Consider the following 19,737-nt stretch of genomic DNA (forward strand, 5'->3'; position numbering starts at 1 on the left):
CTTTTTATTTCATGCCTGTAGTCACCATCTGCAGTGATTTTGGAGCCCAGAAAAATAAAGTCAGCCACTGTTTCCACTGTTCCCCATCTATTTGCCATGAAGTGATGGGACCAGATGCCATGATCTTAGTTTTCTGAATGTTTAGCTTTAAGCCAACTTTTCTACTCTCCTTTTTCACTTTCATCAAGAGGCTCTTTTGTTCTTCACTTTCTGCCATAAGGGTGGTATAATCTGCCTATCTGAGGTTATTGATATTTCCCCCGGCAATCTTGATTCCAGCTTGTGCTTCATCCAGCCCAGTGTTTCTCATGATGTACTCTGCGTTTAAGTCAAATAAGCAGGGTGACAATATACAGCCTTGACGTACTCCTTTTTCTATTTGGGACCAGTCTGTTGTTCCATGTCCAGTTCTAACTGTTGCCTCCTCATCTGCATACAGGTTTCTCAAAAGGCAGGTCAGGTGGTCTGGTATTCCCTTCTCTTTCAGAATTTTCCACAGCTTTTTGTGATCCACACAGTCAAAGGCTTTGGCATAGTCAAAAAAGCAGAAATAGATGTTTTCCTGGAACTCTCTTGCTTTTTCGATGATCTGGTGGATGTTGGCAATTTGATCTCTGGTTGCTCTGCCTTTTCTAAAACCAGCTGTAATATCTGGAAGTTCATGGCTCACGTATTGTTGAAGCCTGGCTTGGAGAATTTTGAGCATTACTTTACTAGTGAGTGAGATGAATGCAATTGTGTGGTAGTTTGAGCATTCTTTGGCATTGCCTTTCTTAAGGATTGGAATGAAAACTGACCTTTTCCAGTCCTGTGGCCACCTGCTGAGTTTTCCAAATTTGCTGGCATATTGAGTGCAGCACTTTCATAGCATCATCTTTCAGGATTTGAAATAGCTCAACTGAAATTCCATCACCTCCACTAGCTTTGTTCATAGTGATGCTTCCTAAGGCCCACTTGACTTCACATTCCAGGATGTCTGGCTCTAGGTGAGTGATCACACCATCATGATTATCTGGGTTGTGAAGATCTTTTTTGTACAGTTCTTCTGTATATTCTTGCCACCTCTTCTTAATATCTTCTGCTTCTGTTAGGTCCATACCATTTCTGTCCTTTATTGGCCCATCTTTGCATGAAATGTTCCCATGGTATCTCTAATTTTCTTGAAGAGATCTCTAGTCTTTCCCATTCTGTTGTTTTCCTCTATTTCTTTGCATTCATCACTAAGGAAGGCTTTCTTACCTCTCCTTGCTATTCTTTGGAACTCTGCATTCAAATGGGTATATCTTTCCTTTTCTCCTTTGCTTTTGGCTTCTCTTCTTTTCTCAACTATTTGTAAGGCCTCCTCAGATGGCCATTTTGCTTTTTTGCATTTCTTTTTCTTGGGGATGGTTTTGATCCGTCTCCTCTACAATGTCGCAAACCTCCATCCATAGTTCATCAGGCACCCTGTCTATCAGATCTACTCCCTTAAATCTATTTCTCACTTCCACTGTATAATCATTAGGGACTTAATTTAGGTCATACCTGAGTGGTCTAGTGGTTTTCCCTACTTTCTTCAATTTAAGTCTGAATTTGGCAGTAAGGAGTTCATGATCTGAGCCACAGTCAGCTCCTGGTCTTGTTTTTGCTGACTGTATAGAGCTTCTCCATCTTTGGCTGCAAAGAATGTAATCAGTCTGATTTCCGTATTGACCATCTCATGATGTCCATGTGTAGAGTCTTCTCTTGTGTTGTTGGAAGAGGGTGTTTGCTATGACCAGTGCATTCTCTTGGCAGAACTGTAGGAGATGCAATGTCCATATTTTCCTGTTGGGGGCCTGTAACCAATGATTCTTTCCTTCTGCTGATCTTGACAATTCTTCCTGTCATGGACAATGAGTGGTATTGCATGAAAGCTCCCTCCAACCCCTGCTGGCCTCCTGACCCCATTTTAATGACGTTTCCCTCTTTATTTTCACAACACAAATCCCTTTCCTTATCCTTTTTCCAGTCGTTGGTTTCTTTCCTGACACACACTCATAAGGTAACTAGGCTGCTTTGAAGAAGTAGTTTCATCTTTTATTAGAGCCAGATGGAACCATCTGTTTCTTGTTGAAACTTCTAACAGCCCCTGGTCTCCCTTATTCTGGCATTCTCTGCTGAACTTTCTTTTAGCTCTGCACATTGAGTATCTGTCAAAAGTCTCATTTCATCGGGTATATTTGTGGTTTCCTTTCAGTTTTCTCTTTCTCTGAGTTCATAGGGCCCCCAAAGCCATCTGAATGTTTTGGTTTTTATTTCTTTGTCTTGTTTATGTCTGAGCACATGAATTCATGTGATCCCAAAGCTCAGAGAATACACATGAGGTGTAACCAGGCTCTCCTAAGGTGGCTCCAAGGCCCTGTGTTGATGCTGAGGGGTCTTGAAACAGTCAGAAGACATGGTCAGTGTACATGTCTTCTTGTACAATTTGGGTGTACAAATTGGGAGCTCATGAAAACATTTGTGTGAGGCTGCAAAGAAAATACAGATATCCTATGAAATTCCAGGGGGGAAAAGTAGTGAGTTTTTTAAAGGGAAAACTCCAGCACCCACAGGTCCCCCTACACCTCTCTATTCTGTGTGTCGGGTGCTTCCCTGGGATAACTCATTACTGTCCTCCAGGGCTCTGAGTTACCTTCCTAAACTAAGGTAAGGAAAATTCCATTTTCTTTTAGCCCAGCTGGTACAAACCTAAATTTTCAAAAGGAATATTTACAGTAATTTTAAGACAAAGTGCATAGAAATGAAATACAGACTACAAATGTATCCTCTGACAACTAGAATCTAGCCATAAATGAGCTTCACTGAGACTATTGAGTACCTGTCCCAACACATTCTAAGCAGTAACTCAACAAAGGAAGTTGTTTGCCCATCATGGGACATTCGGCAATGTCTGAAAACATTTTTGATTAGCACGACTACAGGTGGGAATTTTATTGGCATATAGTGCGTAGAGACTAGAGATGCTAAATACCCTATACTGGACAGCCCCCTATAAGAAGGAATTATCCATCCCCAAATGTCAACAGGGCTTAGGTTGGGCAATCCTGGTCCAGGTAGATGAGTGAGAAGAGTGATATTCAAGCATGCCGTTTGGCCTTCCAGCCCAGAGTGACTTGGGTTGGTACTCTGCCATACTGCTGATCCCGGAGCAGCAGCAGTGAGTGGGCCTGAAGAGAGGTCTTAATTCTAGGACCCTCCCCAACATGTGGACACAGCTTTTTGCTAAGATGGACCCACCACAGAGGCCTGTGAGGGTAGGCCCACATTTATCGTAGAGTGGTACCCCCTCCCTTTTTGACCCTCAGGCGGCCTTCCTGTGCCTGTCCCAACAAGAAAGTTTTCTTTGACTTCAGGAGTGGGCACCTTATCTCTTTCTTTCAGCAGAGCTCAGCTTCTGCCGCTGGCTTTGCCCTTGGAGTATCTGGGTGAGAACAAAGCTTGAATTTTACTCCACCTGACAAACACCAGCTGTCTAGCCCAGAGGCCTCTCTATCTCTTACCTCACTGGGAACTCTGACAAAGGTCAGAATCAATATTAAAATCTGTTCTAATTCAATGTAACCATATCTTTTCAGCCTGACAACCAAATTCTTACTTCCTTTGGGTGGAAAGTGCAACTCATAACTTTCTGTGCAGAGAAAATAAACCATTGATTAAAACTTTACTAACTTAGGGAGCTGGCTTTCTTTACCTCCTGTGTTCTCTTTGATTACTTAGATGCCTGTAAGAGAAAAACATTGCAGATTTCCATCACTAGTTTTTAAGTGAAAATAATGTAAAAGTTCCCTTAAAGAGGTCACTAACAAGTATTTATTAGGTACCTATTCAATGCCTAATATTCTGCAAGAAACTATAGAAGATTTTTTAAAGTATCATCTTCACTAGATTTATATTAGTGTTTTGTCTTCAACCCATATTGGAGGCCCTCTCAAGAAGCAACTACATGAAATTGAAAAATGTTGTGAAAATGTTAAGGATGTTGTTCATTACATCAGTTACAATATCTCCTATGATGTCTCACATTAAAAACCTTTCTTTTAGGATTAAATTCACAGAAACTTTTTGGTATGATTCCTCTTTTCTGCTAATGAGATTTAAACTTTTTCTTTAAGCTATAGCTGCCAGGAAACTCAGCAAAATTTAAATCATATGAACAGTGTCCTTTGTCTTACATCTATTTATAGTTCCCTTTTTTGTTATTGAAATTGATTCCAAGTTATGTGTAAAAAGAGGGAAGCATGGGAAGAAGGAGGAATCAAGAGTTAGAAAAAATATTTATGCACTTAAAGGTACAGGAATAAATGTACATGCAAAAATAACTGGAGAAGAGGTTGTGCCTTTTGAAAATTGAGTGTCAGGAGGTGTCATATATTAATAGTTCATAAATACCAGTGCCATAGTATTTTAAAACATGAGAGGGCTTATTATGAGCTCTAACTCAGAGAAAATTTGGAATTAAAGGGCCACAGAGGAAACGTGTTTATTGGTAAGGAGGGAGGAAGATGGACTTTCCTTCTGAAAGTGACAGTCAAGTTGACAGGTGTGTAAAGGACAGTGAGGAGGCTGGGTGAGATGAGAGATTCATACTGGGGCTGTATACGGAGAGGTGGAGAGATAGTAATAATTGATGAAAAGCCAGACCTGGATTTGACTCCTGGGTCAGGAAGATCCCCTAGAGCAGGGAGTGGTAACCCACTACAGTACTCTTGCCTGGGAAATACCATGGACAGAGGAGCCTGGCAGGCTGCAACCCATGGGGTCACAAAGAGTCGGACATGACTGAGTGAAGACTATACTTTTCACTTTTTGTGCTGAAAGCTGGGGAGACACACCCCCACACTTTTAAAGCTGGCCTTCCTTCGGGCTCTTTCTGCTATCCCACACTGTCTCTCAAGATTTCTTTTGACAGTAGAAAGCTGTTGTAGGTTTATGAGTTAGAAAGTACTTTAGAAAGTGTAGCAGATGGCTGATTCCTATCAATGTATGACAAAACCCACTGAAATGTTGTGAAGTAATTAGCCTCCAACTAATAAAAAAATAAAATTAAAAATAAATAAATAAAATTTATTTCACCCTGGGGAAAAAAAAGAAAGTGTAGCAGAGTAAGGTGGGTGTGCGTTGAAGGCAACTGTAGGGAGAGCGTGTCTTGGCTGAGCTCTTTGTCTTGGCTTCTTCACTTCCAACATGGAAGAAATTTACATGATTCCCTGGACCCTGAAAAGCTATTATAATGCCCCTATGATAAAAACCACCAGATTAGGGCCTGCAGGCTTCCTTATCATCTTATCAAGTGGAGAAAGAATCATCCTGACGTCACAAACACACGGGCTGCTTGTCCCTTCAGTGTTCTCCATCAGCTTCCTCAGGCTGAAATCAGTCACCATTTATCAAGCTGTGATGACAAAAAGGCATATTGAGCAGGATGTGGTCAGCCAAATCAGGGACCTTGGACAAGAGACTCTAGCCGAGAGCCCGTGGAAGTGCCCGCCTTGTGATGAAGACTAGGATAAAGATTTCTGGGGAAAGACCAGCACCCCACTTGTGGGGCATAGCCAACTACCACGGCAACAGCATCCCTTTAAGCAACATAGGGAACATAAGAGTAACCTGTGTGTTCCTACGTCTCTGCTGTATGTTCTGCTATGAGAATCAGTGCCAGACCCTAAAAGACTCTTACTACTTCTTGCCATGGAAAAAGGCATGACAACTCCAGTATTCTTGCCTGGAGAATCCCATGGACAGAGAAGCCTGGCAGGCTATGGTGCATGGGGTCACAAAGTAACTAAAGTAACTTAGCATGCACTTTCGCCCACAATGCATTCTTCACTTTCTTTTCTCCTAATCTAATTAAAGAAAGATAAATTGTCTATGACTTTCAAAAAAAGAAAATGTTGCACAGTGGGGATAAGCTGTGAAGAGATAGAACCAAAGGGTCTTTAATGGTAAAGAAAGAATGGAATTCATGACCAAGGGGAAAAAGAACTTGCTGTTTAGGAAGCACTCCTGTGGCTGCAGTATAGTTATAGTTCTTGCATTGAAAAGGTGAGATTAATATACAGAGTCCCTATTTAGCAGGATTAATAGCTTTCTAGGAAGTTATGAACATTCCACTTAAGTTATACCTGTGTGCTTTGAACTGTCTCACCTGACTCAGAGGACAGCTGGTTTCATGTATTACTTCATATTCAGAAGTCAGGAATATTAGATATTAATGATATGGGTTTCAGTTCAGTTCAGTTCAGTCGCTCAGTCATGTCCAACTCTTTGCGACCCCATGAACCACAGCACACTAGGCCTCCCTGTCCATCACCAACTCCTGGAGTCCACCCAAACCCATGTCCATCGAGCTGGTGATTCCATCCAACCATCTCATCCTCTGTCATCCCCTTCTCCTCCTGCCCTCAATCTTTCCCAGCATTGGGGTCTTTTCCAATGAGTCAGCTGTTTGCATCAGGTGGCCAAAGTATTGGAGTTTCAGCTTCAACTTCAGTCCTTCCAATGAACACCCAGGCCTGATCTCCTTTAGGATGGACTGGTTTAATCTCCTTGCAGTCCAAGGGACTCTCAAGAGTCTTCTCCAACGCCACAGTTCAAAAGCATCAATTCTTCAGTGCTCAGCCTTCTTAGTCCAACTCTCACAACCATACATGACCACTGGAAAAACCATAGCTTTGACTAGATGGACTTTGTTGGCAAAGTAATGTCTCTGCTTTTCTTTTTTTTTTAATATGCTGTCTAGGTTTGTCATAACTTTTCTTCCAAAGAGCAAGTGTCTTAATTTCATGGCTGTAGTCACCATCTGCAGTGATTTTGGAGCCCAAGAAAGTAAGGTCTGTCACTATTTCCATTGTTTCCCCATCTATTTGCCATGAAGTGATGGGACCAGATGCCATGATCTTAGTTTTCTGAATGTTGAGTTTTAAGCCAGCTTTTCCACTCTCTTCTTTCACTTTCATCAAGAGGCTGTTTAGTTCCTTTTCAATTTCTGCCATAAAGGTAGTATCATCTGTACATCTGAGGATATTGATATTTCTCCCAGCAATCTTGATTCCTGCTTGTGCTTCATCCAGCCCAGCGTTTCTCATGATGTACTCTGCATAGAAGTTAAAAAGCAAGGTGACAATAGACAGCCTTGACATACTCCTTTCCCTTTGGAACCAGTCTGTTGTTCCATGTCTGGTTCTAACTGTTGCTTCTTGACCTGCATACCGATTTCTCAAGAGGCAGGTAACGTGGTCTGGTATTCCCATCTCTTGAAGAATTTTCCAGTTTGTTGTGATCCACACAGTCAAAGGCTTTAGCGTAGTCAATAAAGCTAACATTAACATTTTCTGGAATTCTCTTGGTTTTTCAGTGATCCAACGGATGTTGGCAACTTGATCTCTGGTTCCTCTGCCTTTTCTAAATCCAGCTTGAACATCTGGAAGTTCACGGCTCATGTACTGTTGAAGCCTAGCTTGGAGAATTTTGAGCATTACTTTACTAGTGTGTGAGATGAGTTCAACTGTATGGTTGTTTGAACATTCTTTGACATTGCCCTTCTTTGGGATTAGAATGAAAACTGACTTTTTCCAGTCCTGTGGCCACTGCTGAGTTTTCCAAATTTGCTGACATATTGAGTGCAGCACTTTCACAGAATCATCTTTTAGGATTTGAAATAGCTCAGCTGAAATTTTGTCACCTCCACTAGCTTTGTTCGTAGTGATGCTTCCTAAGGCCCACTTGACTTTGCACTCCAGGAAGTCTGGCTCTAGGTGAGTGATCACACCATCATGGTTATCTGGGTCATGAAGATCTATTTTGCATAGTTCTTCTGTGTATTCTTGCCACCTCTTCTTAATATCTTCTGCTTTTGTTATGTCCATACTGTTTCTGTCCTTTCTTGTGCCCATCTTTGAATGAAATGTTCCCTTGGTATCTCTAATTTTCTTGAAGAGATCTCTAGTCTTTTCCATTCTATTGTTTTCCTCTATTTCTTTGCATTCATCACTAAGGAAGGCTTTCTTACCTCTCATTGCTATTCTTTGGAACTCTGCATTCAGATGGATATATCTTTCCTTTTCACCTTTGCCTTCCACTTTTCTTCTTTTCTCAGCTATTTGTAAGGCCTCCTCAGACAACCATTTTACCTTTCTGTATTTCTTTTTCTTGGGGATGGTCTTGATCACTGTCTCCTGTACAATGTTATGAACCTCCATCTGCAGTTCTTCAGGCACTCTATCAGATCTAATCCCTTGAATCTATTTGTGACTTCCATTATATAATTGTAAGAGATTTGATTTAGGTCATATCTGAATGGTCTAGTAGTTTTCTGTACTTTCTTCAGTTAAGTCTGAATTTGGGCTAGACATACCCAGATCTATGCATATTACTCAATACAAAATATTTCCAAGGAAATATTGAATTGGGTACCAAGAAAAGAAAGTTAAGGCCCTTCAGCTCTGTTGGTAAAGAATCCGCCTGCAATGCAGGAGACCTGGGTTGGGAAGATCCCTTGGAGAAGGGAAAGGCTACCCACTCCAGTATTCTGGCCTGGAGAATTCCATGGAGAGTCCATGGGGTCACAAAGAGTTGGACATGACTGAGCGACTTCCACTTAATTAATGATAGCTTCTCTCCTAAAAAAAAAAATAGAAACTTGACAACTTGTTGTTTTTATGACAAAGCTTCAAAAGACCTACCTTAGCTCAATAGAAATAAATTGATTTTGAAACACTAAGATTAAAGATACTTTCATATCTTTTTAAAAGCTTAAAGATACTCTGTCATATTGATGTTTACACAGTAGTGTATCAGCTTTTATTCAACATTGAATTCTTGCTTCATTGAGATAACATATTGTGTATAAGATGTTTCCTATGTCTCTTCTGGGTCCTGGAACTTATCTGGGACACAAAACCATGTAGATTTTAAGGCTGTCATTTTCCCAAATAGAATTTTGCAAATGAGAATATAATATTCTTGAATAAACAATGAACCTTTGTAAAGAGAGTTCAGAATAGCCTTGGAGAGCCTCAGGATTCTATTGCAGGGCCATGTAATTCCAAGAATGCGATAGGAGGCAGGGTGGTATAGTCAGGGCACTTCTGGGAAGGTCTAGAAACCTACTTGTGCTGCTAACAGATATGTCTGGAGCTAATCATTGAAACCCCAGGTAGATCGTGGCATTCCCTGGGAAATAAAATGGCTACTCTCAGAGCTCCTTCATCCCTGCCTATGTTTTAGTTCTGAGAAATTCCCAATGAGCCTCCAAGTTGTCCCAAAGCAGGGCTCATTGTGACCATGTCTCTTGATGGGTGGAAATCCTATGGGAAAGTGAAGCGGTCATGGCACACACACGTGTGTGTGTATGTGTAAGTGTGTGTGTGTGAAAGAGAGAGAGAGACGAGAGAGAGAGATTTTCAGTCTGCCACAGCAAACTTGGAGAGTTCCTTAGGAAATAAGATGATGCCCCCATCTCACGGGTCTGCCCTCTGCTCCTTCTTACACGCAAACTCCTGTAGGAACCCTTTCTTGGTGCTCCCTTTCCTGTTCTCTTCTCACCTTTTTACCAACAACCCGGGCTGACTGCACAACCTGTTTTCTCACACAGATTCTTCATGCCCATCCTTTCTGTAATCCTTGTGAACCATCCTCACGTATAGTTTCACCCCTGCGCTACCGAAGTTGGCTAACTGGGACAGTTACTGTGCCTGGGCAGCTTGATGCAGTTGTTCCGACTGGTAGCCCCTTTCGGTACCGTTCCTTTTAGCCTTCTAAATACCTTGGACTCTGCTTTGGTGTGTGCAAGGTTCACTTTGTTTATTCCACAGAAGCTGATAATGTGATTAGCTAAAGAGGTGAAAGGCTATACAAATACATGTTTGTTAAGCACTAGTCCTTGCCCAGCGTTATATTAAATCCAGGTACAAACCAACACGTTGGTTCTGTTTTCCAGTTTTCTGTCTCCTGTGTATGGCAGCTCATAGAAGGTGGGAGTCATGAAGCATTCTTCGTTGTATGTGATGGTGAAACACATATATTGTAAGGTATAATAGTAGGCTGCCAACTGTGTAGCTTCTACAAAAAGTACGTTTGGCATTCTGCTTGTATCAATACAAGTGCTGTACTTTATGTCTTTTCCTAACTTATGCAAACCTGTAGAACTTAATACTATCCCTTGCAGTGATGTTTGCTTCTCCAATAAAAATTGAATGTACGATACATATCGTTTTATTGGGCACACTTTGCATCTTTCTAGCACAATGCCAGGCCAAAGTGAATGACACTTTAATTTTTGGGTGTGGGGAAAAAAAATACTGGATAAGAGCTTTTTCTCTGCATTATAATCATACAGATTACTTTTTATTTATTTATACTCTTTCTGCATTTTCCAAATGACCTAACATATATAATTGTTTACATACACACACATATATATGTTTGTATATATCTATATCTACATATATGTAAAAACATATACGTAGACAGGATATCATGCAGTACTGTGTCCTGCCTTCAAAAAGATTATGTGCCTTTTAAGAGGTCAGTCATCAGAAGCCCAGAAATATTAACTGACTTATCTAGAATTACACAAGTAGGAAGTGATGGAGGAAGGACCAGAACCAAGATTTTTCTAGCTGCGAGTTTTGTACTTTTCCTGTTAAAATGAATATGACAGGTTGAGAGTGTCGCGCCATCCTTTCTTCCATTAGTGTGCATGTATACTACCTACTTCACGTTAAATCTCTGGCATTCCAGAACTTGAAACAAAGTGTGCGGCATCTTGTGTGTGCATCTACAGTCCTTAGTCAATTTAAAAGTATTTGTATTTTTTTTAATGTCTAAGAATGCCTTATACAGTAAAATGCATTTATTAGACTTTCACAGTATGCCTTAAAGAAAATATAAGGAAACATTAACTGATTAATTCTGGATTGTGGGTTGGTATTTTTCTTCTTATTTCTTGTTTATATCTTCCTATGCTTTTCTTTTTTTTTTTTAACAATGACTATTTCATAGTTTATCGCTAATCAAAACTGATTTCTTTATAAAAAGGAGGTTGATATTCCTGAGTCCATATTTTATTCCTCAAAAAAGGAGGAAGGTTTCTTTTCTTCATTGAGGACAAATATATATATATTCAAGGTAAATATCTAACATGATAATGCATTACGTTAAAAATTATTTTTTTATATCACAGACTCCTTAAATCATCTTTTGAAATTTATGAACCTACCCTCAGAGAAATACAAATACACATAGAAACAAGATGTTGTAAAAACTTTTGGAGGTTCCCAGATCCCCTGAAGTTCATTCATGTAAACCCTCTTGGTGTTGCTCAAAGAAAGAGCTATGATTTTCATCTGAATACCTAGGATGTTTGTATGAAATGAAATTTCCCAAACCTCCTCTCAGACTTTCTGAATCAGAGGGATCAGTGGGGCCCAGGAATCTGCCTCTCTCACAAAACTGTCTTCCCTACCCTAAAAGCAAATAGAATGCACAGCAAATGTCAGAATCTCAAGGCCTAGGCATCTATAGATCTCATCTTAAGAATCCTAAGAATAGCAAAAATGAAAGTGATAGAGAATCCCCAGTGCCAGTTCTTGAGTTTAGGGATCTGAGCAGGAGTTTGTCAAGTAAGGGGGCACCCAACTGAGGAAGGAGCAGAGTAAGATGGGGGTTGGAAGCGAGGGCATGGCAAAAATATGAACTAATCACAGGTCTGCCTCGAAACTGGAAAGAATCCAAGGCAGTTAGAAGGTCTCGTATCGAATCATGAGCGAGGCTATCAGAGTGGCATGTAGAAGTCATGAGGCTAAAAATAATTATGCCAGGCTTGGGCTTCTGTGATTTAAGGAGAATAATTGATGTTTAAAGTAGCCTTGGTGACATACAGTTTTGTTTCTCATTGTGGGACTATAGGGGGATCCCATGAACAAGTATGGAATTAGTATTTCCCTAAAGAAAATGAGAGATCACTTTTCCCACAAAGGTCCATCTAGTCAAAGCTATGGTTTTTCCAGTAGTCATGTACAGATGTGAGAGTTGGACCATAAAAGAAGGTTGAGCGCCAAAGAATTGATGCTTTCAAACTGTGGTGTTGAAGAAGACTCTTGAGAGTCTCTTGGACAGCAGAGATCAAACCAGTCAATCCTAAAGGAAATCATTCCTGAATATTCATTTGAAGGACTGATGCTGAAGTTGAAACTCCAGGACTTTGGCCACCTGATGCAAAGAGCCAACTCATTGAAAAAGACCCTGATGCTGGGAAAGATTGAGGGCAGAAGTAGAAGGGGGTGACAGAGGATGAGATGGTTGGATGGCATCGCTGACTCAATGGACACGAGTTTGAGCAAACTCCAGGAGATAGTGAAGGACAGGGAAGCCTGGCATGTTGTAGTCCTAGGGGTTGCAAAGAGTCAGACACAGCTGAGTGAATGAACAACAAAGAAAAGGTAGGGATTCATGAGTCCTTCAAAAACTGTTCTGGAATTATTAAATGTTAACAGTAGAGGAAACCTTACTAATAATCACTGCCAACTTTCTTGTTTAAAAGAATAGGTTACTTTAAAGTTTATCAAAACTTTGCTTAGTCATTATCATCAGAGATAATACTTCTATGAGATATATGATAGGTTTATCTAAGGCACATTTCCTTATGTTGGATTGAGATGAAAAATGAGAGTGTAACTTGCCTCTGAGTCACACGCTGGCAGAGCTGAGTTTGCAAGCTGTTCTATTTTCAGACAATTTCTTAACTTATGCAATGCCCATCCCAGATAGGCCATACTTGAGTATTTATGCTTTAGGTTATGTATATCTGTATGTAGCCTTTGCCCAAGTAATACACTCTTTACAAGCTAGGGAGTAAGAAAACATATTTTTTTAGATGTTATTTATTTACTGCATTATGGAACAACTTTTAAGCATATACAAAAGTAGAGAGAATAACATAGCCATCATCTACATCATCTACATACCCATCACCTAGCTTCATCAATTACTAATATTTTGTTAGTCTTGTCCCATCCTCCTCTGCTCCTCCCTGGGCTGGAACGTTTTTTTTTCCTTTATTTTTATTAGTTGGAGGCTAGTTACTTTACAATATTGTAGTGGTTTTTGCCATACATTGACATGAATCAGTCATGGATTTACATGTGTTCCCCATCCTGAACCCCCCTCCTGCCTCGCTCCGCATCCCATCCCTCTGGGTCATCCCAGTGCACCAACCCCAAGCACTTGTCTCGTGCATCCAACCTGGACTGTTTCACACTTGATAATATACATGTTTCAATGCTATTCTCTCAGATCATCCCACCCTCACCCTCTCCCATGGAGTCCAAAAGTCCGTTCTATACATCTGTGTCTCTTTTTCTGTCTTGCATATAGGGTTATTGTTACCATCTTTCTAAATTCCATATGTATGTCTTCGTATACTGTATTTGTGTTTATCTTTCTGGCTTACTTCACTCTGTATAATGGGCTCCAGTTTCATCCATCTCATTAGAACTGATTCAAATGAATTCATTTTAATGGCTGAGTAATATTCCGTTGTGTATATGTACCACAGCTTCCTTATCCATTCGTCTGCTGATGGGCATCTAGGTTGCTTCCATGTCCTGGCTATTATAAACAGTGCTGCCATGAATATTGGGGTGCACATGTCTCTTTCAGATCTGGTTTCCTCAGTGTGTGTGCCCAGGAGTGGGATTGCTAGGTTATATGGTACTTCTATTTCCAGTTTCTTAAGGAATTTCCACACTGTTCTCCATAGCAGCTGTACTAGTTTGCATTCCCACCAACAGTGTAAGAGGGTTCCCTTTTCTCCACACCCTCTCCAACATTTATTGCTTGTAGACTAAGAAAACATATTTTAAAGTTAGCACAGCATGAAGGCTTCTACCTGGCATGTGACTCATCACCACGGCAGAGAGGTTGACTGCAGCAAGGAAGAGAAGGACTGCAAGAAGTTAGTAACAAAAGAAGAAGAAGAAGAAGAAGTTAGTAACACTGAAATCTGAGCCTTCTTCTACCAGAGCAGAAATGCTTTCAGGAAATGTGACCTCATTGGATTGAATTATATTTGTGGTGAATTAACTGGATATGGAACGCCGAACTGGTTCAAATTGGAAAAGGAGTACAACAAAGCAATCTATTGTCACCCTGTTTTTTAACTTCTATGCAGAGTATATCATGTGAAATGTGGGGGCTGCATATGAAGCACAAACTGAAATCAAGATTGCTGGGAAAAATATCAATAACCTCACATGTGCAGATGATACCACCCTAGTGGTAGAAAGCGAAGAGAAACTAAAGAGCCTGTTGATGAAAGTGAAAGATGAGAGTGAAAAGCTGGCTTAAAACTCAACTAAGTTTTCAAAAAACTTTCAAAACACTAAGATCATGGCATCCAGTCCTATCACTTCATGGCAAATAGAAGGGGAAAAAAATGGAAATAGTGACAGACTTTTTTTTCTTGGCCTCCAAAATCACTGCAGACGGTAACTACAGTCATGAAATTAAAAGATGCTTGCTCCTTGGAAGGAAAGCGATGACAAACCTACACAGCATGTTAAAAAGCAGAGATATTACTTTGCCAACAAAGGTCCGTCTAGTCAAAGCTGTGGTTTTTCCAGTGTTCATATATGGATGTGAAGGTTGGACCATAAAGAAGGCTGAGCACTTAAGAATTGATGCCTTCGAACTGTTGTGCTGGAAAAGACTCTTGAGAGTCCCTTGGACTGCAAGGAGATCAAACTAGTCAATCCTAAAGGAAATCAACCCTGATATTCATTTGGAGGACTGATGCTGAAGCTGAAACTCCCAACAATTTGTCCACCTGCTGCGAAGAGCTGACTCATTTGAAAAGACCCTGATGCTGGGAAAGATGGAGGGCAGGAGGAGAAGGGGGTGACAGAGGAAGAGATGGTTGGATGGCATCACTGACTCAATGGACATGAGTTTGAGCAAACTCCAGGAAATAGTGAATGACAGGAAAGCCTGAAGTGTTGCAGTCCATGGGGTCACAAAGAATCAGGCATGACTTAGTGACTGAACAACAATAACAGGTCCATTAGCCCATAAGCAAGTGAAAGTTTGCATCCTGTAAACACTCTAATAACTTGTATATTAAACTGTTCTCATTTATGCATCCATTTATCTATTTAATAGTATTTATTGTCAATCAGGGTACTAAGTGCAGGCAATAAAGTAGAGGATAAGACTGATATGCTATCCAGCTTACAGAGCTTACAGGCATACTGGGGAGTCAGCCGTCAAACAGATTAAATACCCATATAATCATGAAATGAAATTTTCATTAAGTTCTATTAAGTGAAATACAGTATTTTAATTTATATTTGGTGGTTTAAGACTCTCTTTGGAGATAACATTAGGCTGAGATCTGAAGGGTATGTAAGTTACCAGCTGAAGCTGGAACCAGGTTGTTACCAAGAGGGGAGAGTGTGTTCAAAGACCTTCCAAGAACCCAAAGAAGATCTGTGTGACTGAAGAGCTACAACCAGGAAGAAGTGTTGTCAGTAGAAGACTAGGAGGGAAGCAAGTTCAGGCAGGAACCTTAAGGTATTTCAGACTAGCTTGAGAAATCCTAGCTATAGGTGTCGCTTTGAGTGATTGATCTACCTACCAGGGTGTGTTTTGGGAGAGGTACACTTCAGCTGCCACAGTGCTGTGTTTTCAGGAACATACTGTTTCACAACAACCTGTGACTAAAACATTTTCAGCCAGGAATTCATTTTTAAAAGTTTGCCTTGGTTAGGCAAGTTCAGTAAATTGCTCCAAGCATTCAACATATTCCAGTTTTGGGTGGTATAAAAAGGTAAGCTTTTATTTAGATCTATACAGTTAACTGGGCTTCCCAGGTGGCGCTAGTGATAAAGAATTCGCCTATCAATGGAGCAGATATAAGAGACATGGGTTCGATCCCTGACTGGGGAAGATTCCATGGAGGAGTGCATGACAACCCACTCCAGTATTCTTGTCTGGAAAATCCCATGGACAGAAGAGCCTGGAGGGCTATGTATGGTCCTTAAGGTCGCAAAGAGTCAGACATAACTGAAGCAACTTAGCATGCATGCACAATATGGTTAACTCATATTTTTAAACAATAACATTGCCCAATGTTTGTGCAGTTTTGGTGTGTGAATATGATATCTCAGATGGTAAAAGAAATTTTACAGATATGATTAATTTGGAAAACTCAGCATTGGCCACAGGACTGGAAAAGGTCAGTTTTCATTCCAATCCCAAAGAAAGGCAATGCCAAAGAATGTTCAAACTACTGCACGATTTCACTCTCATCTCACACGCTAGCAAAGTAATGCTCAAAATTCTCCAAGCCAGGCTTCAACAGTATGTGAAACATGAACTTCCAGATGTTCCAGCTGGATTTTTTTTTTTTTTATTGTAGTGGTTTTTGCCATACATTGACATGAATCAGCCATGGATTTACATGTGTTCCCCATCCTGAACCCCCCTCCCACCCCCCTCTCCATCCCATCCCTCTGGGTCATCCCAGTGCACCAGCCCTGAACACTTGTCTCATGCATCCAACCTGGACTGGTGATCTGTTTCACCCTTGGTAATATACTTGTTTCAATGCTGTTCTCTCAGAACATCCCACCCTTGCCTTTTCCCATAGAGTCTAAAAGTCTGTTCTGTACATCTGTGTCTCTTTTTCTGTTTTGCATATAGGGTTATCGTTACCATCTTTTTAAATTCCATATATATGCATTAGTATACTGTTTTGTTCTTTATCTTTCTGGCTTACTTCACTCTGTATAATGGGCTCCAGTTTCATTCATCTCATTAGAACTGATTCAAGTGAATTCTTTTTAATGGCTGAGTAATATTCCATAGTATATATGTACCACAGCTTCCTTATCCATTCGTCTGCTGATGGGCATCTAGGTTGCTTCCATGTCCTGGCTATTATAAACAGTGCTGCGATGAACACTGGGGTACACGTGTCTCTTTCAGATCTGGTTTCCTCAGTGTGTATGCCCAGAAGTGGTATTGCTGGGTCATATGGCAGTTCTATTTCCAGTTTTTAAAGAAATCTCCACACTGTTCTCCATAGCGGCTGTACTAGTTTGCATTCCCACCAACAGTGTAAGAGGGTTCCCTTTTCTCCACACCCTCTCCAGCATTTATTGCTTGTAGACTTTTGGATAGCAGCCGTTCTGACTGGCGTGTAATGGTACCTCACTGAGATTTTGAATTGCAAAAATATGGAACACTTCACAAATTTGCGTGTCATCCTTGTGCAGGGGCCATGCTAATCTTCTCTGTATCCTTCCAATTTTGTGCTGCAGAAGTGAGCACCAAGCTGGATTTAGAAAAGGCAGAGGAACCAGAGATAAATTACCAACATCCATTGGATCATCAAAAGAGCAAGAGAATTCCAGAAAAACATCTGCTTTATTGATTATGCCAAAGCCTTTGACTATGTGGATTACCACAAACTGTGGAAAATTCTGAAAGAGATGGGAATAGCAGACCACCTGGCCTGCCTCCTGAGAAATCTGTATGCAGGTCAAGAAGCAACAGTTAGAAATGGACATAGAGCAACAGACTGGTTCCAAATCAGAAAAGGAGTACATCAAGATTGTATATTGTCACCCTGCTTATTTAACTTATATGCAGAGTACATCGTGTGAAATGCTGGGCGGGATGAAGCACAAGCTGGAATCAAGATTGCCGAGAGAAATGTCGATAACCTCAAATATACAGATGACACCACCCTTATGGCAGAAAGTGAAGAAGAACTAAAGAACCTCTTGATGAAAATGAAAGAGGAGAGTGAAAAAGTTGGCTTAAAACTCAACATTCAGAAAACTAAGATCATGGCATCTGGTCCCATCACTTCATGGCAAATAGATGGGGAAACAGTGGAAACAGTGACAGACTTGATTTTTTTGGACTCCAAAATCACTGCAGATGGTGATTGCAGCCATGAAATTAAAAGATGCTTACTCCTTGGAAGAAAAGCTATGACCAACCTAGACAGCATATTAAAAAGTTGAGACATTACTTCTTTACCAACATAGGTCTGTCTAGTCAAGGCTATGGTTTTTCCAGTAACCATGTGTGGATGTGAGAGTTGGACTATAAAGAAGCTGAGAGTCCAAGAACTGATGCTTTTGAACTGTGATGTTTGGAGGAGACTCTTGAGAGTCCCTTGGACTGCAAGGAGATCCAACCAGTCCATCCTAAAGGAAATCAGTCCTGAATATTCATTGGAAGGACTGGTGCTGAAGCTGAAACTCCAATACTTTGGCCACCTGATGCGAATAACTGACTCATTGGAAAAGACCCTGATACTGGGAAAGATTGAAGGCGGAGGAGGAGGGGATGACAGAGGATGAGATGGTTGGATGGCATCACCAACTCGATGGACATAAGTTTGAGCAAGTTCTGGGAGTTGGTGATGGATAGGGAAGCCTGTGTGCTGCCATCCATGGGGTCGCAGAGTCATACGTGACTAAGCAACTGAACTGAACTGAGATAGGTAGGGTTTCTGGGATTCGTCACCTGGGTTCATGTACTCACAAGAGGGTAACAGGCAGAGACAGAGTCAAAGAAGGAGATGTGAAGATGGATGAAGAGGTGGTGGAATTATATAACTGCTGGCCTTGAAGTTGGAAGGACGCTACAGAGCAGTGAATGCAGATGACCTGAGAAGCTGGAAAAGGCTAGCTGGGCTAGCCAGGAGGGCTGTTTGTTTCACCTGAGGTTCTCACTCCAGTCCTTGGATTTTCTTTTGTTTCATTTTTATGGGTTTTTTCCTTTCTTTGTCTTTTAGCCAACGCCATTTTGCACTCCTTTTTCCTATTCTAACTACCTAACATTAGCATTCCACCAACTTTCAGTTTCCACTTTTACTGATGATGTCAGTGATTACTCCTTTGAGGTTACTCCATATATGAATTTCCCTCTCTGTCTTCCTTTCTATTTATTCTATGTGTTTGGTGTTCTGTAGTTTTCCTGGTTTGGTATTTTATTTATTTTTTGCTGTACTGGGTCTTTGTTGCTGCATGGGCTTTTCTCTCGTTGTGGAAAGCAGAGGTTACTCTCTGGTTGCAGTGGCTTCCCTTATTGCTGAGCACGCTCTATTCAATGAGTTATGACTCATGCGCTCAGTAGTTGTGGCCCTCAGGCTCTAGAGGTTAGTATCTGTGGCGCATGGGCTTAGTTGCCCCGTGGCATGTGGAATCTTCCCAGATTGGGGATCAAACCCGTGTCTCCTGCATTGGCAGGCGGATTCTTTACCACTGAGCCACTAGGAAAGCCCCTCTATTTTGTATTTGAAATCTATTTTTGTGCAGCCCTTGAGATTCATTCTTAAATCAAAAGATCACTGTATTTCTTCATTTCTGGGGAATTATCAGCTATTACCTTGTCAATGTTATTTCTTTTCCATTCTCTCTACTCTTCTTCTGGGACTCTTTACACCTATATTCTACCTTCTTTCTACACTCTCTCTGTCTCTTAATTTTCCTTCTGTGTTTCCCATTATTTTCTCTCTAAATCACATTCTGGATAATTTCTTCTGCTCTGCATTCCAATGCATTAAGTCTCTTAGTATCTTATACACAGTTCATAGCTATAGAATTTTTATTTGAGATTACTGCAATTATTTTAAAACTTTTATTTGTTCCTTTTCACTTACTTTAGTTCACTCTTTATACTTTATCCTAAAGTTACCTT

General features: G+C 40.7%; 1 pseudogene; it reads right to left on the reverse strand.

Moving 5' to 3' along the window:
- Positions 1 to 17,252: 17,252 nt before the first annotated feature.
- LOC136171249 (U6 spliceosomal RNA) lies at positions 17,253 to 17,352 on the reverse strand (annotated as a pseudogene).
- Between the last annotated feature and the right edge of the window lie 2,385 nt (positions 17,353 to 19,737).

This window comes from Muntiacus reevesi, chromosome 6, assembly GCF_963930625.1.
Source record: "Muntiacus reevesi chromosome 6, mMunRee1.1, whole genome shotgun sequence".
In the NCBI taxonomy this organism is placed as follows: domain Eukaryota; kingdom Metazoa; phylum Chordata; class Mammalia; order Artiodactyla; family Cervidae; genus Muntiacus; species Muntiacus reevesi.